The following is a 26,270-nucleotide window of genomic DNA, read 5'->3' as shown; positions in this document are numbered from 1 at the left end:
CTTTAAAAAAACTAAAAAGAGAATTACCATAGGATCCAGCAATCCCACTTCTGGGCATTTACCCAGAGAAAACCATAAATCACAGAGACACATTCACCACAATGTTCACTGCAGCACTATTTACAATAGCCAGGTAATGGAAGCAACTTAAATGGCCACAGACAGATGAATGGATAAAGATGTGGTACATATATGAAATGGAATATTACTCAGCCATAAAAAGGAATGAAACTGGGTCATTTGTAGAGAAGTTGATGGATCTAGAGACTGTCATACAGAGTGAAGTAAGTCAGAAAGAGAAAAACAAATATTGTATATTAATGCCTATATGTGGAACCTAGAAAAATGGTACAGATGAACTGGTTTGCAGGGCAGAAATAGAGATACAGAGGCAGAGAACAAACGTATGGACACAAAGTGGGGGAAGCCATGAGGTGGTGGTGGTGGGATGAGTTGGGAGATTGGGATTGACCTGTATACATGTCTATGCATAAAATAGATAACTAATAATAACCTACTGTATAAAAAAATAAATAAAATTAAATTTCAAAATTTTTAAAAATAAAATGTAAAAATAAAACAGAAAAAAAGTTCTTCCATTCACACTGATGTATTTATAAGAATGAATTATTTCCATGCTTATATCCATAAATACATAAAAGAGGAATAAAATCTAACATGAACCAAAAAAGAAAAAAAAAGCTGAACCTAACAGTTATACAGAGGGAAACACAACCAAGGCACTTGCTCCAGTGGTAAACAATTCTGAAATTGGTCAGAGGTGGGGAATCATCCCCCATACAGCCAGCAGCCCCACCCGCCCACGCAAGGAGCGTCCTTATTGCAAAGCTGTGGGACCGTGCAGAGGCCTCTGTGAGTAAACGTGAGCTGAGCCCCAGGCGAGCTGCTGCTGAACTCTTCCCACCCTTCCCCGGTGAAACACCTGAATATGTACAAGGGCTTGAAAGCCTAGAGGAAGGGCCGTGGAGCCACACCAGCGACAGCACGCAGGCCAACTTGGTCCCTGCAGGTCAGCCAGGATGGTACTGGCCGCGGGCGCTCTTCTGGAAGCTTTCCATTGCCCTGCTTGAGATACCCCTCCTGTCCCGGCCCCCACTCCTTTTTTTCCTTACTCACCTCCGCCCGGAGAGATATTCCAGTGGAAGTTATGGGTGACACATCCTCTTCTTTACAGGTGGCAGCCTGGCAACTCCTGCAGAAAGTCCAGCAGAGCCCCACTAACACCGGGCCACCCACATAGCCGTGGACACTCACACCCTCCCACCAGCACATACCCGAGACTGCTGACGGGGCAGAGAATATGGAGTCAGGCACAGCTGCAGGGGCTATTGCTGCCTGGAGTGCTGTTTATATTGACCTCAACCCAGGCACACCTGGGGAGGGCTTGCCGGCAGGGTCAGGCTGCCCAGGTCAGCTAATCCTCAGCCCTCAGGGAATCACATTGCAGAAAATGGACCTCTCTAAGACAGAATATTCGCCAAGGAAAAAAAGGACACAATGCCATTTGCAGCATCGTAGATGAGTCTCGAGGTAATCACGTGACATGGAGTAAGTCAGAAAGTGAAAGACACATATCATATCATATCACTTATAGGTGTTACCTATAAATTGATACCAGGGCAGATATTTCCACGGAGAAGGGCAATCACAGATTCATTAAACAAATTATGGTTCACCAAAGGAAAGGTGTGAGGATTGAATTCATTACGATATTGGGGTTAACAGACATATACAAACACAGTAGACGTATATAATCACCAAAGACCTACGGAGTACCAAGAAAGACTACTCAACATTCTCTCATAAGGTACATGGGAAAAGGATCCCAGGAAGAACAGACATATGTATATGTGTAAAAGAACCACCTCTTGCACACCTACAACAAGCTAAGCGTTGTACTCAAACTTGCTGTAATAAAAAATAAAAAATTAAATTAAAAACACGACCAAGAAGTAGTGAGACACACTTGAGGGGCTTTCTCCTGGCACATTCCGTTCTACATTCCAATCTAGAACGCGACTTCCATTGAGGCTCTGCTGCCCTAGTAACCAGATTTGGTAAGGGAGAACTGCTGCCACCTTGTGGCCGTTTCACACAACAGCAGCTTTAATCCCAGCGCTAATGGTCAGTTGATATTCCAAATCATTACAGGCCTGTAAATGACACCTGCCCTGAAAACAAATCCTGGGGTCATATATCGACCAAAAAATTCAAAAGACGTCCATATTTCAAAACGACAGTTTCAAGAGGCATATTTCACGCACATTAGTGTTCTGCTTCTTTTGCTTGCTTTCTTTCTTTGTTAAAAAAACGGGAATGGAAAAAGGAAACCCTCAGAATGGGCGAAAACGTTCACAAACGAATCAATGGACAAAGTTTTAATCTCCAATATATATAAACAGCTCATGCAGCTTAATATTAATAAAACAAACAACCCAATACAAAAATGGGCAGAGGATCTAAATAGACGTTTCTTCAAAGAAGACAAAGAGATGGCCAAGACGCACATGAAAAGCTGCTCAACATCACTAATTATTAGAGAAATGCAAATCAAAACTACAATGAGGTAAGACCTCACACCTGTTAGAATCGGCATCATCAGATAATCTACAAACAACAAATTCTGGGGAGGGTGTGGACAAAAGGAACCCTCTTCCACTATTGGTGGGAATGTAAATTGATACAGTCACTATGGAGAACAGTATGGAGGTTCCTTTAAAAAACTAAAAAGAGAATTACCATAGGATCCAGCAATCCCACTTCTGGGCATATACCCAGAGAAAACCATAAATCACAAAGACACATTCACCACAATGTTCATTGCAGCACTATTTACAATAGCCAGGTAATGGAAGCAACCTAAATGCCCACAGACAGACGAAAGGATAAAGATGTGGTACATATATAAAATGGAATATTACTCAGCCATAAAAAGGAATGAAACTGGGTCATTTGTAGAGAAGTTGATGGATCTAGAGACTGTCATACAGAGTGAAGTAAGTCAGAAAGAGAAAAACAAATATTGTATATTAATGCCTATATGTGGAACCTAGAAAAATGGTACAGATGAACTGGTTTGCAGGGCAGAAATAGAGACACAGAGGTAGAGAACAAACGTATGGAAACAAAGTTGGGGAAGCCATGGGGTAGTGGTGGTGGGATGAGTTGGGAGATTGGGATTGACCTGTATACATGTCTATGCATAAAATAGATAACTAATAATAACCTACTGTATAAAAAAAATAAATAAAATTAAATTTCAAAATTTTTAAATATAAAATGTAAAAATAAAACAGAAAAAAGTTCTTTCCTTCACACTGATGTATTTATAAGAATGAATTATTTCCACGCTTATATCTATAAATACATAAAAGAGGTATAAAATCTAACTTGAACCAAAAAAGAAAAAAAAACTGAACCTAACAGTTATACAGAGGAACACACTACCAAGGCACTTGCTCCAGTGGTAAACAATTCTGAACTTGGTTAGAGGTGGGGAATCATCTCCCATACAGCCAGCAGCCCCGCCCGCCCACGCAAGGAGCGTGCTTATTGCAAAGCTGGGAGACTGTGCCGAGGCCTCTGTGAGTAAACGTGAGCTGAGCCCAAGGCCAGATGCTGCTGAACAGTTCCCACCCTTCCCAGGTGAAACACCTGAATATGTACAAGGGCTTGAAAGCCTAGAGGAAGGGCCGAGGAGCCACACTAGCGACAGCACGCAGGGCAACTTGGTGCCTGCAGGTCAGCCAGGATGGTCCTGGCCACGGGCGCTCTTCTGTAAGCTTTCCATTGCCCTTCCAGAGATACCCCTCCTGTCCCGGCCCCCACTCCTTTTTTTCCTTACTCACCTCAGCCCGGAGAGATATTCCAGTGGAAGTTATAGGTGACACATCCTCTTCTTTAGAGGTGGCAGCCTGGCAACTCCTGCCGAAAGTCCAGCAGAGCCCCACTAACACCGGGCCACCCACATAGCCGTGGACACTCACACCCTCCCACCAGCACAGCCCCGAGACTGCTGACGGGGCAGAGAATATGGAGTCAGGCACAGCTGCAGGGGCTATTGCTGCCTGGAGTGCTGTTTATATTGACCTCAACCCAGGCACACCTGGGGAGGGCTTGCCGGCAGGGTCAGGCTGCCCAGGTCAGCTAATCCTCAGCCCTCAGGGAATCACATTGCAGAAAATGGACCTCGCTAAGACAGAATATTCGCCAAGGGAAAAAAGGACACAATGCCATTTGCAGCACCGTAGATGTGTCTAGAGGTAATCACGTGACTTGGAGTAAGTTAGAAAGTGAAAGACACATATCATATCATATCACTTATAGGTGTTACCTATATATTGATACCAGGGCAGATATTTCCACGGAGAAGGGCAATCACAGATTCATTAAACCAACTTATGGTTCACCAAAGGAAAGGTGTGAGGATTGAATTCTTTACGATATTAGGGTTAACAGATATATACAAACACAGAAGACGTATATAATCACCAAAGACCTACGGAGTACCAAGAGAAGACTACTCAACATTCTCTCATAACGTACATGGGAAAAAGATCCCAGAAAGAACAGACATATGTACATGTGTAAAAGAACCACCTCTTGCACACCTACAACAAGCTAAACGTTGTACTCAAACTTGCTGTAATAAAAAATAAAAAATTAAATTAAAAACACGAACAAGAAGTAGTGAGACACACTTGAGGGGCTTTCTCCTGGCACATTCCGTTCTACATTCCAATCTAGAACGCGACTTCCATTGAGGCTCTGCTGCCCTAGTAACCAGATTTGGTAAGGGAGAACTGCTGCCACCTTGTGGCCGTTTCACACAACAGCAGCTTTAATCCCAGCGCTAATGGTCAGTGGATATTCCAAATCATTACAGGCTTGTAAATGACACCTGCCCTGAAAACAAATCCTGGGGTCATATATCGACCAAAAAATTCAAAAGACGTCCATATTTCAAAACGACAGTTTCCAGAGGCATATTTCACGCACAGTAGTGTTCTGCTTCTTTTGCTTTCTTTCTTTCTTTGTTAAAAAAACGGGAATGGAAAAAGGCAACCCTCAGAATGGGCGAAAACGTTCTCCAACGAATCAATGGACAAAGGTTTAATCTCCAATATATATAAACAGCTCATGCAGCTTAATATTAATAAAACAAACAACCCAATACAAAAATGGGCAGAAGATCTAAATAGACGTTTCTTCAAAGAAGACACAGAGATGGCCAAGACGCACATGAAAAGCTGCTCAACATCACTAATTATTAGAGAAATGCAAATCAAAACTACAATGAGGTAAGACCTCACACCTGTTAGAATCGGCATCATCAGATAATCTACAAACAACAAATTCTGGGGAGGGTGTGGACAAAAAGGAACCCTCTTCCGCTATTGGTGGGAATGTAAATTGATACAGTCACTATGGAGAACAGTATGGAGGTTCCTTTAAAAAACTAAAAAGAGAATTACCATAGGATCCAGCAATCCCACTTCTGGGCATATACCCAGAGAAAACCATAAATCACAAAGACACATTCACCACAATGTTCATTGCAGCACTATTTACAATAGCCAGGTAATGGAAGCAACCTAAATGCCCACAGACAGGCGAATGGATAAAGATGTGGTACATATATAAAATGGAATATTACTCAGCCATAAAAAGGAATGAAACTGGGTCATTTGTAGAGAAGTTGATGGATCTAGAGACTGTCATACAGAGTGAAGTAAGTCAGAAAGAGAAAAACAAATATTGTATATTAATGCCTATATGTGGAACCTAGAAAAATGGTACAGATGAACTGGTTTGCAGGGCAGAAATAGAGACACAGAGGTAGAGAACAAACGTATGGACACAAAGTGGGGGAAGCCATGGGGTGGTGGTGGTGGGATGTGTTGGGAGATTGGGATTGACCGGTATATATGTCTATGCATAAAATAGATAACTAATAATAACTTACTGTATAAAAAAAATAAATAAAATTAAATTTCAAAATTTTTAAAAATAAAATGTAAAAATAAAACAGAAAAAAAGTTCTTCCATTCACACTGATGTATTTATAAGAATGAATTATTTCCATGCTTATGTCCATAAATACATAAAACAGGAATAAAATCTAACTTGAACCAAAAAAGAAAAAAAAACTGAACCTAACACTTATACAGAGGAAAACACTACCAAGGCAATTGCTCCAGTGGTAAACAATACTGAAACTGGTAGGAGGTGGAGAATTATATCCCATACAGCCAGCAGCCCCGCCCGCCCACGCAAGGAGCATCCTTATTGCAAAGCTGGGGGACCGTGCCGAGGCCACTGTGAGTAAACGTGAGCTGAGCCCCAGGCCAGCTGCTGCTGAACTGTTCCCACCCTTCCCAGGTGAAACACCTGATATGTACAAGGGCTTGAAAGCCTAGAGGAAGGGCCGTGGAGCCACACCAGCGACAGCACGCAGGCCTACTAGGTGCCTGCAGGCCAGCCAGGATGGTCATGGCCTCGGGCGTTCTTCTGGAAGATTTCCATTGCCCTGCCTGAGATACCACTCCTGTCCCGGCCCCCTTTCCATTTTTTCCTTAATCACCTCAGCCCGGAGAGATATTCCAGTGGAAATTATGGTGACACATCCTCTTCTTTACAGGTGGCAGCCTGGCAACTCCTGCAGAAAGTCCAGCAGAGCCCCACTCACACCGGGCCACCCACAAAGCCGTGGACCCTCACACCCTCCCACCAGCACAGCCCCGAGACTGCTGACGGGGCAGAGAATATGGAGTCAGGCACAGCTGCAGGGGCTATTGCTGCCTGGAGTGCTGTTTATATTGACCTCAACCCAGGCACACCTGGGGAGGGCTTGCCGGCAGGGTCAGGCTGCCCAGGTCAGCTAATCCTCAGCCCTCAGGGAATCACATTGCAGAAAATGGACCTCGCTAAGACAGAATATTCGCCAAGGAAAAAAAGGACACAATGCCATTTGCAGCACTGTAGATGAGTCCCGAGGTAATCACGTGACTTGGAGTAAGTCAGAAAGTGAAAGACACATATCATATCATATCACTTATAGGTGTTACCTATAAATTGATACCAGGGCAGATATTTCCACGGAGAAGGGCAATCACAGATTCATTAAACAAACTTATGGTTCACCAAAGGAAAGGTGTGAGGATTGAATTCATTACGATATTGGGGTTAACAGACATATACAAACACAGTAGACGTATATAATCACCAAAGACCTACGGAGTACCAAGAGAAGACTACTCAACATTCTGTCATAACGTACATGGGAAAAGGATCCCAGGAAGAACAGACATATGTATATGTGTAAAAGAACCACCTCTTGCACACCTACAACAAGCTAAACGTTGTACTCACACTTGCTGTAATAAAAAATAAAAAATTAAATTAAAAACACGAACAAGAAGTAGTGAGACACACTTGAGGAGCTTTCTCCTGGCACATTCCGTTCTACATTCCAATCTAGAACGCGACTTCCATTGAGGCTCTGCTGCCCTAGTAACCAGATTTGGTAAGGGAGAACTGCTGCCACCTTGTGGCCGTTTCACACAACGGCAGCTTTAATCCCAGCGCTAATGGTCAGTGGATATTCCAAATCATTACAGGCCTGTAAATGACACCTGCCCTGAAAACAAATCCTGGGGTCGTATATCAACCAAAAAATTCAAAAGACGTTCATATTTCAAAACGACAGTTTCAAGAGGCATATTTCACGCACATTTGTGTTCTGCTTCTTTTGCTTTCTTTATTTCTTTGTTAAAAAAAGGGAATGGAGAAAGGCAACCCTCAGAATGGGCGAAAACTTATACAAACGAATCAATGGACAAAGGTTTAATCTCCAATATATATAAACAGCTCATGCATCTTAATATTAATAAAACAAACAACCCAATACAAAAATGGGCAGAAGATCTAAACAGACGTTTCTTCAAAGAAGACACAGAGATGGCCAAGACGCACATGAAAAGCTGCTCAACATCACTAATTATTAGAGAAATGCAAATCAAAACTACAATGAGGTAAGACCTCACAACTGTTAGAATCGGCATCATCAGATAATCTACAAACAACAAATTCTGGGGAGGGTGTGGACAAAAGGAACCCTCTTCCGCTATTGGTGGGAATGTAAATTGATACAGTCACTATGGAGAACAGTATGGTGGTTCCTTTAAAAACTAAAAAGAGAATTACCATAGGATCCAGCAATCCCACTTCTGGGCATATACACAGAGAAAACCATAAATCACAAAGACACATTCACCACAATGTTCATGGCAGCACTATTTACAATAGCCAGGTAATGGAAGCAACCTAAATGCCAACAGACAGGCGAATGGATAAAGATGTGGTACATATATAAAATGGAATATTACTCAGCCATAAAAAGGAATGAAACTGGGTCATTTGTAGAGATGTTGATGGATCTAGAGACTGTCATACAGAGTGAAGTAAGTCAGAAAGAGAAAAACAAATATTGTATATTAATGCCTATATGTGGAACCTAGAAAAATGGTACAGATGAACTGGTTTGCAGGGCAGAAATAGAGACACAGAGGTAGAGAACAAACGTATGGACACAAAGTGGGGAAGCCATGGGGTGGTGGTGGTGGGATGAGTTGGGAGATTGGGATTGACCGGTATACATGTATGTGCATAAAATAGATAACTAATAATAACCTACTGTATAAAAAAATAAATAAAATTAAATTTCAAAATTTTTAAAAATAAAATGTAAAAATAAAACAGAAAAAAAGTTCTTCCATTCACACTGATGTATTTATAAGAATGAATTATTTCCATGCCTATATCCATAAATACATAAAAGAGGAATAAAATCTAACTTGAACCAAAAAAGAAAAAAAAACTGATCCTAACAGTTATACAGAGGAAAACACTACCAAGGCACTTGCTCCAGTGGTAAACAATTCTGAAATTGGTCAGAGGTGGAGAATCATCTCCCATACAGCCAGCAGCCCCGCCCGCCCATGCAAGGAGCATCCTTATTGCAAAGCTGGGAGACCGTGCCGAGGCCTCTGTGAGTAAACGTGAGCTGAGCCCCAGGCCAGCTGCTGCTGAACTGTTCCCACCCTTCCCAGGTGAAACACCTGAATATGTACAAGGGCTTGAAAGCCTAGAGGAAGGGCCGTGGAGCCACACTAGCGACAGCACGCAGGCCAACTTGGTGCCTACAGGTCATCCAGGATGGTCCTGGCCACGGGCGCTCTTCCGGAAGCTTTCCATTGCCCTGCCTGAGTTACCCCTCCTGTCCCGGTCCCCACTCCTTTTTTTCCTTACTCACCTCAACCCGGAGAGATATTCCAGTGGAAGTTATGGGTGACACATCCTCTTCTTTACAGGTGGCAGCCTGGCAACTCCTGCCGAAAGTCCAGCAGAGCCCCACTCACACTGGGCCACCCACAAAGCCGTGGACCCTCACACTCTCCCACCAGCACAGCCCCGAGACTGCTGACGGGGCAGAGAATATGGAGTCAGGCACAGCTGCAGGGTCTATTGCTGCCTGGAGTGCTGTTTATATTGACCTCAAAGCAGGCACACCTGGGGAGGGCTTGCCGGCAGGGTCAGGCTGCCCAGGTCAGCTAATCCTCAGCCCTCAGGGAATCACATTGCAGAAAATGGACCTCACTAAGACAGAATATTCGCCAAGGAAAAAAAGGACACAATGCCATTTGCAGCACCGTAGATGAGTCTAGAGGTAATCACGTGACTTGGAGTAAGTCAGAAAGTGAAAGACACATATCATATCATATCACTTATAGGTGCTACCTATAAATTGATACCAGGGCAGATATTTCCACGGAGAAGGGCAATCACAGATTCATTAAACAAACTTATGATTCACCAAAGGAAAGGTGTGAATATTGAATTCATTACGATATTGTGGTTAACAGACATATACAAACACAGTAGACGTATATAATCACCAAAGACCTACGGAGTACCAAGAGAAGACTACTCAACATTCTGTCATAACGTACATGGGAAAAGGATCCCAGGAAGAACAGACATATGTATATGTGTAAAAGAACCACCTCTTGCACACCTACAACAAGCTAAACGTTGTACTCAAACTTGCTGTTATAAAAAATAAAAAATTAAATTAAAAACACGAACAAGAAGTAGTGAGACAAACTTGAGGGGCTTTCTCCTGGCACATTCCGTTCTACATTCCAATCTAGAACGCGACTTCCATTGAGGCTCTGCTGCCCTAGTAACCAGATTTGGTAAGGGAGAACTGCTGCCACCTTGTGGCCGTTTCACACAACAGCAGCTTTAATCCCAGCGCTAATGGTCAGTGGATATTCCAAATCATTACAGGCCTGTAAATGACACCTGCCCTGAAAACAAATCCTGGGGTCATATATCGACCAAAAAATTCAAAAGACGTCCATATTTCAAAACGACAGTTTCAAGAGGCATATTTCACGCACATTAGTGTTCTGCTTCTTTTGCTTGCTTTCGTTCTTTGTTAAAAAACGGGAATGGAAAAAGGCAACCCTCAGAATGGGAGAAAACGTTCACAAACGAATCAATGGACAAAGGTTTAATCTCCAATATATATAAACAGCTCAGGCAGCTAATATTAATAAAAGAAACAACCCAATACAAAAATGGGCAGAAGATCTAAAGAGACGTTTCTTCAAAGAAGACACAGAGATGGCCAAGACGCACATGAAAAGCTGCTCAATATCACTAATTATTAGAGAAATGCAAATCAAACCTACAATGAGTTAAGACCTCACACATGTTAGAATCGGCATCATCAGATAATCTACAAACAACAAGTTCTGGGGAGGGTGTGGACAAAAGGAAACCTCTTCCGCTATTGGTGGGAATGTAAATTGAAACAGTCACTATGGAGAACAGTATGGAGGTTCCTTCAAAAAACTAAAAAGAGAATTACCATAGGATCCAGCAATCCCACTTCTGGGCATATACCCAGAGAAAACCATAAATCACAGAGACACATTCACCACAATGTTCATTGCAGCACTATTTACAATAGCCAGGTAATGGAAGCAACCTAAATGCCCACAGAGAGACAAATGGATAAAGATGTGGTACATATATAAAATGGAATATTACTCGGCCATAAAAAGGAATGAACCTGGGTCATTTGTAGAGAAGTTAATGGATCTAGCGACTGTCATACAGAGTGAAGTAAGTCAGAAAGAGAAAAACAAATATTGTATATTAATGCCTATATGTGGAACCTAGAAAAATGGTACAGATGAACTGGTTTGCAGGGCAGAAATAGAGACACAGAGGTAGAGAACAAACGTATGGACACAAAGTGGGGGAAGCCATGGGGTGGTGGTGGTGGGTTGAATTGGGAGATTGGGATTGACTTGTATACATGTATATGCATAAAATAGATAACTAATAATAACCTAATGTATAAAAAAATAAATAAAATTAAATATCAAAATTTTTAAAAATAAAACAGAAAAAAAGTTCTTCCATTCACACTGATGTATTTATAAGAATGAATTATTTCCATGCTTATATCTATAAATACATAAAAGAGGAATAAAATCTAACTTGACCCAAAAAAGAAAAAAAAACCTGAACCTAACAGTTATACAGAGGAAAACACTACCAAGGCACTTGCTCCAGTGGTAAACAATTCTGAAATTGGTCAGAGGTGGGGAATCATCTCCATACAGCCAGCAGCCCCGCCCGCCCACGCAAGGAGCATCCTTATTGCAAAGCTGGGAGACCGTGCCGAGGCCTCTGTGAGTAAACGTGAGCTGAGCCCCAGGCCAGCTGCTGCTGAACTGTTCCCACCCTTCCCAGGTGAAACACCTGAATATGTACAAGGGCTTGAAAGCCTAGAGGAAGGGCCGTGGAGCCACACCAGCGACAGCACGCAGGCCACCTTGGTGCCTGCAGGTCAGCCAGGATGGTCCTGGCCACGGGCGTTCTTCTGGAAGCTTTCCATTGCCCTGCCTGAGATACCCCTCCTCTCCCGGCCCCCACTCCTTTTTTTCCTTCCTCACCTCAGCCCGGAGAGATATTTCAGTGGAAGTTATGGGTGACACATCCTCTTCTTTACAGGTGGCAGCCTGGCAACTCCTGCAGAAAGACCAGCAGAGCCCCACTCACACCGGGCCACCTACAAAGCCATGGACCCTCACACCCTCCCACCAGCACAGCCCCGAGACTGCTGACGGGGCAGAGAATATGGAGTCAGGCACAGCTGCAGGGGCTATTGCTGCCTGGAGTGCTGTTTATATTGACCTCATCCCAGGCACACCTGGGAGGTCTTGCCGGCAGGGTCAGGCTGCCCAGGTCAGCTAATCCTCAGCCCTCAGGGAATCACATTGCAGAAAATGGACCTCGCTAAGACAGAATATTCGCCAAGGAAAAAAAGGACACAATGCCATTTGCAGCACCGTAGAGGACACTCGAGGTAATCACGTGACTTGGCGTAAGTCAGAAAGTGAAAGACACATATCATATCATATCACTTATAGGTGTTACCTATAAATTGATACCAGGGCAGATATTTCCACGGAGAAGGGCAATCACAGATTCATTAAACAAACTTATGGTTCACCAAAGGAAAGGTGTGAGGATTGAATTCATTACGATATTGGGGTTAACAGATATATACAAACACAGTAGACGTATATAATCACCAAAGACCTACGGAGTACCAAGAGAAGACTACTCAACATTCTGTCATAACGTACATGTGAAAAGGATCACAGGAAGAACAGACATATGTATATGTGTAAAAGAACCACCTCTTGCACACCTACAACAAGCTAAACGTTGTACTCAAACTTGCTGTAATAAAAAATAATAAATTAAATTAAAAACACGAACAAGAAGTAGTGAGACAAACTTGAGAGGCTTTTCCTGGCACATTCCGTTCTACATTCCAATCTAGAACGCGACTTCCATTGAGGCTCTGCTGCCCTAGTAACCAGATTTGGTAAGGGAGAACTGCTGCCACCTTGTGGCCGTTTCACACAACAGCAGCTTTAATCCCAGCGCTAATGGTCAGTGGATATTCCAAATCATTACAGGCCTGTAAATGACACCTGCCCTGAAAACAAATCCTGGGGTCATATATCGACCAAAAAATTCAAAAGACGTCCATATTTCAAAACGACAGTTTCAAGAGGCATATTTCACGCACATTAGTGTTCTGCTTCTTTTGATTTCTTTCTTTCTTTCTTGGTTAAAAAAACGGGAATGGAAAAAGGCAACCCTCAGAATGGGCAAAAATGTTCACAAACGAATCAATGGACAAAGGTTTAATCTCCAATATATATAAACAGCTCATGCAGCTTAATATGAATAAAACAAACAACCCAATACAAAAATGGGCAGAAGTTCTAAATAGACGTTTCTTCAAAGAAGACAGAGAGATGGCCAAGACGCACATGAAAAGCTGCTCAATATCACTAATTATTAGAGAAATGCAAATCAAAACTACAATGAGGTAAGACCTCACACCTGTTAGAATCGGCATCATCAGATAATCTACAAACAACAAATTCTGGGAGGGTGTGGACAAAAGGAACCCTCTTCCGCTATGGCTGGGAATGTAAATTGATACAGTCACTATGGAGAACATTATGGAGGTTCCTTTAAAAAACTAAAAAGAGAATTACCATAGGATCCAGCAATCCCACTTCTGGGCATATACCCAGAGAAAACCATAAATCACAGAGACACATTCACCACAATGTTCATTGCAGCACTATTTACAATAGCCAGGTAATGGAAGCAACCTAAATGCCCACAGAGAGACAAATGGATAAAGATGTGGTACATATATAAAATGGAATATTACTCAGCCATAAAAAGGAATGAACCTGGGTCATTTGTAGAGAAGTTAATGGATCTAGCGACTGTCATACAGAGTGAAGTAAGTCAGAAAGAGAAAAACAAATATTGTATATTAATGCCTATATGTGGAACCTAGAAAAATGGTACAGATGAACTGGTTTGCAGGGAAGAAATAGAGACACAGAGGTAGAGAACAAACGTATGGACACAAAGTGGGGGAAGCCATGGGGTGGTGGTGGTGGGATGAGTTGGGAGATTGGGATTGACTTGTATACATGTATATGCATAAAATAGATAACTAATAATAACCTACTGTATAAAAAAATAAATAAAATTAAATTTCAAAATTTTTAAAAATAAAACAGAAAAAAAGTTCTTCCATTCACACTGATGTATTTATAAGAATGAATTATTTCCATGCTTATATCTATAAATACATAAATGAGGAATAAAATCTAACTTGACCCAAAAAAGAAAAAAAAACTGAACCTAACAGTTATACAGAGGAAAACACTACCAAGGCACTTGCTCCAGTGGTAAACAATTCTGAAATTGGTCAGAGGTGGGGAATCATCTCCCATACAGCCAGCAGCCCCGCCCGCCCACGCAAGGAGCGTCCTTATTGCAAAGCTGGGGCACCGTACAGAGGCCTGTGTGAGTAAAAGTGAGCTGAGCCCCAGGCCAGCTGCTGCTGAACTGTTCCCACCCTTCCCAGGTGAAACACCTGAATATGTACAAGGGCTTGAAAGCCTAGAGGAAGGGCCGTGGAGCCACACCAGTGACAGCACGCAGGCCAACTTGGTGCCTGCAGGCCAGCCAGGATGGTCATGGCCACGGGCGCTCTTCTGGAAGCTTTCCATTGTCCTGCCTGAGATACCCCTCCTGTCCCGGCCCCCACTCCTTTTTTTCCTTACTCACCTCAGCCCGGAGAGATATTCCAGTGGAATTTATGGGTGACACATCCTCTTCTTTACAGGTGGCAGCCTGGCAACTCCTGCCGAAAGTCCAGCAGAGCCCCACTGACACCGGGTCACCCACAAAGCCGTGGACCCACACACCCTCCCACCAGCACAGCCCCGAGACTGCTGACGGGGCAGAGAATATGGAGTCAGGCACAGCTGCAGGGGCTATTGCTGCCTGGAGTGCTGTTTATATTGACCTCAAAGCAGGCACACCTGGGGAGGGCTTGCCGGCAGGGTCAGGCTGCCCAGGTCAGCTAATCCTCAGCCCTCAGGGAATCACATTGCAGAAAATGGACCTCGCTAAGACAGAATATTCGCCAAGGAATAAAATGACACAATGCCATTTGCAGCACCCTAGATGAGTCTAGAGGTAATCACGTGAATTGGAGTAAGTCAGAAAGTGAAAGACACATATCATATCATATCACTTATGGGTGTTACCTATAAATTGATACCAGGGCAGATATTTCCACGGAGAAGGGCAATCACAGATTCATTAAACAAACTTATGGTTCACCAAAGGAAAGGTGTGAAGATTGAATTCATTACGATATTGGCGTTAACAGACATATACAAACACAGTAGAAGTATATAGTCACCAAAGACCTACGGAGTACCAAGAGAAGACTACCCAACATTCTGTCATAACGTACATGGGAAAAGGATCCCAGGAAGAACAGACATATGTATATGTGTAAAAGAACCACCTCTTGCACACCTACAACAAGCTAAACGTATTCAAACTTGATGTAATAAAAAATAAAAAATTAAATTAAAAACACAAACAAGAAGTAGGGAGACAAACTTGAGGGGCTTTCTCCTGGCACATTCCGATCTACATTCCAATCTAGAACGCGACTACCATTGAGGCTCTGCTGCCCTAGTAACCAGATTTGGTAAGGGAGAACTGCTGCCACCTTGTGGCCGTTTCACACAACAGCAGCTTTAATCCCAGCGCTAATGGTCAGTGGATATTTCAAATCATTACAGGCCTGTAAATGACACCTGCCCTGAAAACAAATCCTGGGGTCATATATCGACCAAAAAATTCAAAAGACGTCCATATTTCAAAACGACAGTTTCAAGAGGCATATTTCACGCACATTAGTGTTCTGCTTCTTTTGCTTTCTTTCTTTCTTTGTTAAAAAAACGGGAATGGAAAAAGGCAACCCTCAGAATGGGCGAAAACGTTCACAAAAGAATCAATGGACAAAGGTTTAATCTCCAATATATATAAACAGCTCATGCAGCTTAATATTAATAAAACAAACAACCCAATACAAAAATGGGCAGAAGATCTAAATAGACGTTTCTTCAAAGAAGACAGAGAGATCGCCAAGACGCACATGAAAATCTGCTCAACATCACTAAATATTAGAGAAATGCAAATCAAAACTACAATGAGGTAAGACCTCACACCTGTTAGAATCGGCATCATCAGATAATCTACAAACAACAAATTCTGGGGAGGGTGTGGACAAAAGGAACCCTCTTCCACTATTGGTGGGAATGTAAATTGATACAGTCACTAAGGAGAACAGTATGGAGGTTCCTTTAAAAAAACTAAAAAGCGAATTACCATAGGATCCAGCAATCCCACTTCTGGGCATTTAGCCAGAGAAAACCATAAATCACAGAGACACATTCACCAAAATGTTCATTGCAGCACTATTTACAATAGCCAGGTAATGGAAGCAACTTAAATGGCCACAGACAGACGAATGGATAAAGATGTGGTACATATATGAAATGGAATATTACGCAGCCATAAAAAGGAATGAAACTGGGTCATTTGTAGAGAAGTTGATGGATCTAGAGACTGTCATACAGAGTGAAGTAAGTCAGAAAGAGAAAAACAAATATTGTATATTAATGCCTATATGTGGAACCTAGAAAAATGCTACAGATGAACTGGTTTGCAGGGCAGAAATATAGACACAGAGGCAGAGAACAAACGTATGGACACAAAGTGGGGGAAGCCATGGGGTGGTGGTGGTGGGATGAGTTGGGAGATTGGGATTGACCTGTATACATGTCTATGCATAAAATAGATAACTAATAATAACCTACTGTATAAAAATATAAATAAAATTAAATTTCAAAATTTTTAAAAATAAAATGTAAAAGTAAAACAGAAAAAAAGTTCTTCCATTCACACTGATGTATTTATAAGAATGAATTATTTCCATGCTTATATCTATAAATACATAAAAGAGGAATAAAATCTAACTTGACCCAAAAAAGAAAAAAAAAACCTGAACCTAACAGTTATACAGAGGAAAACACTACCAAGGCACTTGCTCCAGTGGTAAACAATTCTGAAATTGGTCAGAGGTGGGGAATCATCTCCATACAGCCAGCAGCCCCGCCCGCCCACGCAAGGAGCATCCTTATTGCAAAGCTGGGAGACCGTGCCGAGGCCTCTGTGAGTAAACGTGAGCTGAGCCCCAGGCCAGCTGCTGCTGAACTGTTCCCACCCTTCCCAGGTGAAACACCTGAATATGTACAAGGGTTGAAAGCCTAGAGGAAGGGCCGTGGAGCCACACCAGCGACAGCACGCAGGCCAACTTGGTGCCTGCAGGTCAGCCAGGATGGTCCTGGCCACGGGCGTTCTTCTGGAAGCTTTCATTGCCCTGCCTGAGATACCCCTCCTGTCCCGGCCCCCACTCCTTTTTTTCCTTCCTCACCTCAGCCCGGAGAGATATTTCAGTGGAAGTTATGGGTGACACATCCTCTTCTTTACAGGTGGCAGCCTGGCAACTCCTGCCGAAAGTCCAGCAGAGCCCCACTCACACCGGGCCACCTACAAAGCCATGGACCCTCACACCCACCCACCAGCACAGCCCCGAGACTGCTGACGGGGCAGAGAATATGGAGTCAGGCACAGCTGCAGGGGCTATTGCTGCCTGGAGTGCTGTTTATATTGACCTCATCCCAGGCACACCTGGGGAGGGCTTGCCGGCAGGGTCAGGCTGCCCAGGTCAGCTAATCCTCAGCCCTCAGGGAATCACATTGCAGAAAATGGACCTCGCTAAGACAGAATATTCGCCAAGGAAAAAAAGGACACAATGCCATTTGCAGCACCGTAGAGGAGACTCGAGTTAATCACGTGACTTGGAGTAAGTCAGAAAGTGAAAGACACATATCATATCATATCACTTATAGGTGTTACCTATAAATTGATACCAGGGCAGATATTTCCACGGAGAAGGGCAATCACAGATTCATTAAACAAACTTATGGTTCACCAAAGGAAAGGTGTGAGGATTGAATTCATTACGATATTGGGGTTAACAGACATATACAAACACAGTAGACGTATATAATCACCAAAGACCTATGGAGTACCAAGAGAAGACTACTCAACATTCTGTCATAACGTACATGTGAAAAGGATCACAGGAAGAACAGACATATGTATATGTGTAAAAGAACCACCTCTTGCACACCTACAGCAAGCTAAACGTTGTACTCAAACTTGCTGTAATAAAAAATAATAAATTAAATTAAAAACACGAACAAGAAGTAGTGAGACACACTTGAGGGGCTTTCTCCTGGCACATTCCGTTCTACATTCCAATCTAGAACGCGACTTCCATTGAGGCTCTGCTGCCCTAGTAACCAGATTTGGTAAGGGAGAACTGCTGCCACCTTGTGGCCGTTTCACACAACAGCAGCTTTAATCCCAGCGCTAATGGTCAGTGGATATTCCAAATCATTACAGGCCTGTAAAGGACACCTGCCCTGAAAACAAATCCTGGGGTCATATATCGACCAAAAATTCAAAAGACGTCCATATTTCAAAACGACAGTTTCAAGATGCATATTTCACGCACATTAGTGTTCTGCTTCTTTTGATTTCTTTCTTTCTTTCTTGGTTAAAAAAACGGGAATGGAAAAAGGCAACCCTCAGAATGGGCAAAAATGTTCACAAACGAATCAATGGACAAAGGTTTAATCTCCAATATATATAAACAGCTCATGCAGCTTAATATTAATAAAACAAACAACCCAATACAAAAATGGGCAGAAGATCTAAATAGACGTTTCTTCAAAGAAGACAGAGAGATGGCCAAGACGCACATGAAAAGCTGTTCAATATCACTAATTATTAGAGAAATGCAAATCAAAACTACAATGAGGTAAGACCTCACACCTGTTAGAATCGGCATCATCAGATAATCTACAAACAACAAATTCTGGGAGGGTGTGGACAAAAGGAACCCTCTTCCGCTATTGGTGGGAATGTAGATTGATACAGTCAGTATGGAGAACAGTATGGAGGTTCCTTTAAAAAACTAAAAAGAGAATTACCATAGGATCCAGCAATCCCACTTCTGGGCATATACCCAGAGAAAACCATAAATCACAGAGACACATTCACCACAATGTTCATTGCAGCACTATTTACAATAGCCAGGTAATGGAAGCAACCTAAATGCCCACGGACAGACAAATGGATAAAGATGTGGTACATATATAAAATGGAATATTACTCAGCCATAAAAAGGAATGAACATGGGTCATTTGTAGAGAAGTTAATGGATCTAGCGACTGTCATACAGAGTGAAGTAAGTCAGAAAGAGAAAAACAAATATTGTATATTAATGCCTATATGTGGAACCTAGAAAAATGGTACAGATGAACTGGTTTGCAGGGCAGAAATAGAGACACAGAGGTAGAGAACAAACGTATGGACACAAAGTGGGGGAAGCCATGGGGTGGTGGTGGTGGGATGAGTTGGGGGATTGGGATTGACTTGTATACATGTATATGCATAAAATAGATAACTAATAATAACCTAATGTATAAAAAAATAAATAAAACTAAATTTCAAAATTTTTAAAAATAAAACAGAAAAAAATTTCTTCCATTCACACTGATGTATTTATAAGAATGAATTATTTCCATGCTTATATCCATAAATACATAAAAGAGGAATAAAATCTAACTTGAACCAAAAAAGAAAAAAAAAGCTGAACCTAACAGTTATGCAGAGGGAAACACAACCAAGGCACTTGCTCCAGTGGTCAACAATTCTGAAATTGGTCAGAGGTGGGGAATCATCCCCCATACAGCCAGCAGCCCCACCCGCCCACGCAAGGTGCGTCCTTATTGCAAAGCTGTGGGACCGTGCAGAGGCCTCTGTGAGTAAACGTGAGCTGAGCCCCAGGCGAGCTGCTGCTGAACTCTTCCCACCCTTCCCAGGTGAAACACCTGAATATGTACAAGGGCTTGAAAGCCTAGAGGAAGGGCCGTGGAGCAACACCAGCAACAGCACGCAGGCCAACTTGGTCCGTGCAGGTCATCCAGGATGGTCCTGGCCGCGGGCGCTCTCCTGGAAGCTTTCCATTGCCCTTCCTGAGATACCCCTCCTGTCCCGGCCCCCACTCCTTTTGTTCCTTCCTCACCTCAGACCGGAGAGATATTCCAGTGGAAGTTATGGGTGACACATCCTCTTCTTTACATGTGGCTGCCTGGCAACTCCTGCCGAAAGTCCAGCAGAGCCCCACTCACACTGGGCCACCCACAAAGCCGTGGACCCTCACACCCTCCCACCAGCACAGCCCCGCGACTGCTGACGGGGCAGAGAATATGGAGTCAGGCACAGCTGCAGGGTCTATTGCTGCCTGGAGTGCTGTTTATATTGACCTCAAAGAAGGCACACCTGGGGAGGGCTTGCCGGCAGGGTCAGGCTGCCCAGGTCAGCTAATCCTCAGCCCTCAGGGAATCACATTGCAGAAAATGGACCTCGCTAAGACAGAATATTCGCCAAGGAAAAAAAGGACACAATGCCATTTGCAGCACCGTAGATGAGACTCGAGGTAATCACGTGACTTGGAGTAAGTCAGAAAGTGAAAGACACATATCATATCATATCACTTATAGGTGTTACCTATAAATTGATACCAGGGCAGATATTTCCACGGAGAAGGGCAATCACAGATTCATTAAACAAACTTATGGTTCACCAAAGGAAAGGTGTGAGGATTGAATTCATTACGATATTGGGGTTAACAGACATATACAAACACAGTAGACGTATATAATCACCAAAGACCTACGGAGTACCAAGAGAAGACTACTCAACATTCTGTCATAACGTACATGGGAAAAGGATCACAGGAAGAACAGACATATGTATATGTGTAAAAGAACCACCTCTTGCACACCTACAACATGCTAAACGTTGTACTCAAACTTTCTGTTATAAAAAATAAAAAATTAAATTAAAAACACGAACAAGAAGTACTGAGACAAACTTGAGGGGCTTTCTCCTGGCACATTCCGTTCTACATTCCAATCTAGAACGCGACTTCCATTGAGGCTCTGCTGCCCTAGTAACCAGATTTGGTAAGGGAGAACTGCTGCCACATTGTGGCCGTTTCACACAACAGCAGCTTTAATCCCAGCGCTAATGGTCAGTGGATATTCCAAATCATTACAGGCCTGTAAATGACACCTGCCCGGAAAACAAATCCTGGGGTCATATATCGACCAAAAAATTCAAAAGACGTCCATATTTCAAAACGACAGTTTCAAGAGGCATATTTCACGCACATTAGTGTTCTGCTTCTTTTGCTTGCTTTCTTTCTTTGTTAAAAAAACGGGAATGGAAAAAGGCAACCCTCAGAATGGGAGAAAACGTTCACAAACGAATCAATGGACAAAGGTTTAATCTCCAATATATATAAACAGCTCATGCAGCTTAATATTAATAAAACAAACAACCCAATACAAAAATGGGCAGAAGATCTAAAGAGACGTTTCTTCAAAGAAGACACAGAGATGGCCAAGAGGCACATGAAAAGCTGCTCAACATCACTAATTATTAGAAAAATGCAAATCAAAACTACAGTGAGGTAAGACCTCACACCTGTTAGAATCGGCATCATCAGATAATCTACAAACAACAAATTCTGGGGAAGGTGTGGACAAAAGGAACCCTCTCCCGCTAATGGTGGGAATGTAAATTGATACAGTCACTATGGAGAACAGTATGGAGGTTCCTTTAAAAAACTAAAAAGAATTACCATAGGATCCAGCAATCCCACTTCTGGGCATATACCCAGAGAAAACCATAAATCACAGAGACACATTCACCACAATATTCATTGCAGCACTAATTACAATAACCAGGTAATGGAAGCAACCTAAATGCCCACAGACAGACGAATGGATAAAGATGTGGTACATATATAAAATGGAATATTACTCAGCCATAAAAAGGAATGAAACTGGGCCATTTGTAGAGAAGTTGATGGATCTAGAGACTGTCATACAGAGTGAAGTAAGTCAGAAAGAGAGAAACAAATATTGTATATTAATGCCTATATGTGGAACCTAGAAAAATGGTACAGATGAACTGGTTTGCAGGGCAGAAATAGAGACACAGAGGTAGAGAACAAACATATGGACACAAAGTGGGGGAAGCCATGGGGTGGTGGTGGTGGAATGAGTTGGGAGATTGGGATTGACCTGTATACATGTCTATGCATAAAATAGATAACTAATAATAACCTACTGTATAAAAAAATAAATAAAATTATATTTCAAAATTTTTAAAAATAAAATGTAAAAATAAAACAGAAAAAAAGTTCTTCCATTCACACTGATGTATTTATAAGAATGAATTATTTCCATGCTTATATCTATAAATACATACAAGAGGAATAAAATCTAACTTGAACCAAAAAAGAAAAAAAAAACTGAACCTAACAGTTATACAGAGGAAAACACTAGCAAGGCACTTGCTCCAGTGGTAAACAATTCTGAAATTGGTCAGAGGTGGGGAATCATCTCCCATACAGCCAGCAGCCCCGCCCGCCCACGCAAGGAGCGTCCTTATTGCAAAGCTGGGAGACCGTGCCCAGGCCTCTGTGAGTAAACGTAAGCTGAGCCCCAGGCCAGATGCTGCTGAACAGTTCCCACCCTTCCCAGGTGAAACACCTGAATATGTACAAGGGCTTGAAAGCCTAGAGGAAGGGCCGTGGAGCCACACCAGCGACAGCACGCAGGCCAACTTGGTGCCTGCAGGTCAGCCAGGATGGTCCTGGCCACGGGTGCTCTTCTGGAAGCTTTCCATTGCCCTGCCTGAGATACCCCTCCTGTCCCGGCCCCCACTCCTTTTTTTCCTTACTCACCTCAGCCCGGAGAGATATTCCAGTGGAAGTTATGGGTGACACATCCTCTTCTTTACAGGTGGCAGCCTGGCAACTCCTGCCGAAAGTCCAGCAGAGCCCCACTCACACCGGGCCACCCACAAAGCCGTGGACCCTCACACCCTCCCACCAGCACAGCCACGAGACTGCTGACGGGGCAGAGAATATGGAGTCAGGCACAGCTGCAGGGGCTATTGCTGCCTGGAGTGCTGTTTATATTGACCTCAAACCAGGCACACCTGGGGAGGGCTTGCCGGCACGGTCAGGCTGCCCAGGTCAGCTAATCCTCAGCCCTCAGGGAATCACATTGCAGAAAATGGACCTCGCTAAGACACAATATTCGCCAAGGAAAAAAAGGACACAATGCCATTTGCAGCACCGTAGATGAGTCTAGAGGTAATCACGTGACTTGGAGTAAGTCATAAAGTGAAAGACCCATATCATATCATATCACTTATAGATGTTACCTATAAATTGATACCAGGGCAGATATTTCCACGGAGAAGGGCAATCACAGATTCATTAAACAAACTTATGGTTCACCAAAGGAAAGGTGTGAGGATTGAATTCATTACGATATTGGGGTTAACAGACATATACAAACACAGTAGACGTATATAATCACCAAAGACCTACGGAGTACCAAGAGAAGACTACTCAACATTCTGTCATAACGTACATGGGAAAAGGATCCCAGGAAGAACAGACATATGTATATGTGTAAAAGAACCACCTCTGGCACACCTACAACAAGCTAAATGTTGTACTCAAACTTGCTGTAATAAAAAATAATAAATTAAATTAAAAACACGAACAAGAAGTAGTGAGACAAACTTGAGGGGCTTTCTCCTGGCACATTCCGTTCTAAATTCCAATCTAGAACGTGACTTCCATTGAGGCTCTGCTGCCCTAGTAACCAGATTTGGTAAGGGAGAACTGCTGCCACCTTGTGGCCGTTTCACACAACAGCAGCTTTAATCCCAGCGCTAATGGTCAGTGGATATTCCAAATCATGACAGGCCTGTAAATGACACCTGCCGTGAAAACAAATCCTGGGGTCATATATCGACCAAAAACTTCAAAAGACGTCCATATTTCAAAACGACAGTTTCAAGAGGCATATTTCACGCACATTAGTGTTCTGCTTCTTTTGCTTTCTTTCTTTCTTTGTTAAAAAAACGGGAATGGAAAAAGGCAACCCTCAGAATGGGCGAAAACGTTCACAAACGAATCAATGGACAAAGGTTTAATCTCCAATATATATAAACAGCTCATGCAGCTTAATATGAATAAAACAAACAACCCAATACAAAAATGGGCAGAAGATCTAAATAGACGTTTCTTCAAAGAAGACACAGAGATGGCCAAGACGCACATGAAAAGCTACTCAACATCACTAATTATTAGAGAAATGCAAATCAAACTACAATGAGGTAAGACCTCATACCTGTTAGAATCGTCATCATCAGATAATCTACAAACAACAAGTTCTGGGGAGGTTGTGGACAAAAGGAACCCTCTTCCTTATTGGTGGGAATGTAAATTGATACAGTCACTATGGTGAAGACTATGGAGGTTCCTTTAAAAAACTAAAAAGAGAATTACCATAGGATCCAGCAATCCCACTTCTGGGCATATACCCAGAGAAAACCATAAATCACAAAGACACATTCACCACAATGTTCATTGCAGCACTATTTACAATAGCCAGGTAATGGAAGCAACCTAAATGCCCACAGACAGACGAATAGATAAAGATGTGGTACATATATAAAATGGAATATTACTCAGCCATAAAAAGGAATGAAACTGGGTCATTTGTAGAGAAGTTGATGGATCTAGAGACTGTCATACAGAGTGAAGTAAGTCAGAAAGAGAGAAACAAATATTGTATATTAATGCCTATATGTGGAACCTAGAAAAATGGTACAGATGAACTGGTTTGCAGGGCAGAAATAGAGACCCAGAGGTAGAGAACAAACGTATGGACACAAAGTAGGGGAAGCCATGGGTTGGTGGCGGTGGGATGAGTTGGGAGATTGGGATTGACCTGTATACATGTCTATGCATAAAATAGATAACTAATAATAACTTACTTTATAAAAAAAATAAATAAAATTAAATTTCAAAATTTTTAAAAATAAAATGTAAAAATAAAACAGAAAAAAAGTTCTTCCATTCACACTGATGTATTTATAAGAATGAATTATTTCCATGCTTATATCTATAAATACATAAAAGAGGAATAAAATCTAACTTGAACCAAAAAAGAAAAAAAAACTGAACCTAACAGTTATACAGAGGAAAACACTACAAAGGCACTTGCTCCAGTGGTAAACAATTCTGAAATTGGTCAGAGGTGGGGAATCATCTCCCATACAGCCAGCAGCCCCACCCGCCCACGCAAGGAGCGTCCTTATTGCAAAGGTGGGAGACCGTGCCGAGGCCTCTGTGAGTAAACGTGAGCTGAGCCCCAGGCCAGATGCTGCTGAACAGTTCCCACGCTTCCCTGGTGAAACACCTGAATATGTACAAGGGCTTGAAAGCCTAGAGGAAGGGCCGTGGAGCCACACCAGCGACAGCACGCAGGCCAACTTGGTGCCTGCAGGTCAGCCAGGATGGTCCTGGCCACGGGCGCTCTTCTGGAAGCTTTCCATTGCCCTGCCTGAGATACCCCTCCTGTCCCGGCCCCCACTCCTTTTTTTCCTTCCTCACCTCAGCCCGGAGAGATATTCCAGTGGAAGTTATGGGTGACACATCCTCTTCTTTACAGGTGGCAGCCTGGCAACTCCTGCCGAAAGTCCAGCAGAGCCCCACTCACACCGGGCCACCCACAGAGCCGTGGACCCTCACACCCTCCCACCAGCACAGCCCCGAGACTGCTGACGGGGCAGAGAATATGGAGTCAGGCACAGCTGCAGGGGCTATTGCTGCCTGGAGTGCTGTTTATATGGACCTCAACCCAGGCACACCTGGGGAGGGCTTGCCGGCAGGGTCAGGCTGCCCAGGTCAGCTAATCCTCAGCCCTCAGGGAATCACATTGCAGAAAATGGACCTCGCTAAGACAGAATATTCGCCAAGGAAAAAAAGGACGCAATGCCATTTGCAGCACCGTAGATGAGTCCAGAGGTAATCACGTGACTTGCAGTAAGTCAGAAAGTGAAAGACACATATCATGTCATATCACTTAAAGGTGTTACCTATAAATTGATACCAGGGCAGATATTTCCACGGAGAAGGGCAATCACAGATTCATTAAACAAACTTATGGTTCACCAAAGGAAAGGTG

Source organism: Mesoplodon bidens (genome assembly GCF_964165515.1).
Source record: "Mesoplodon bidens genome assembly, contig: HAP1_SCAFFOLD_117, whole genome shotgun sequence".
Lineage (NCBI taxonomy): Eukaryota > Metazoa > Chordata > Mammalia > Artiodactyla > Ziphiidae > Mesoplodon > Mesoplodon bidens.
This window is presented reverse-complemented; position numbering follows the sequence as displayed.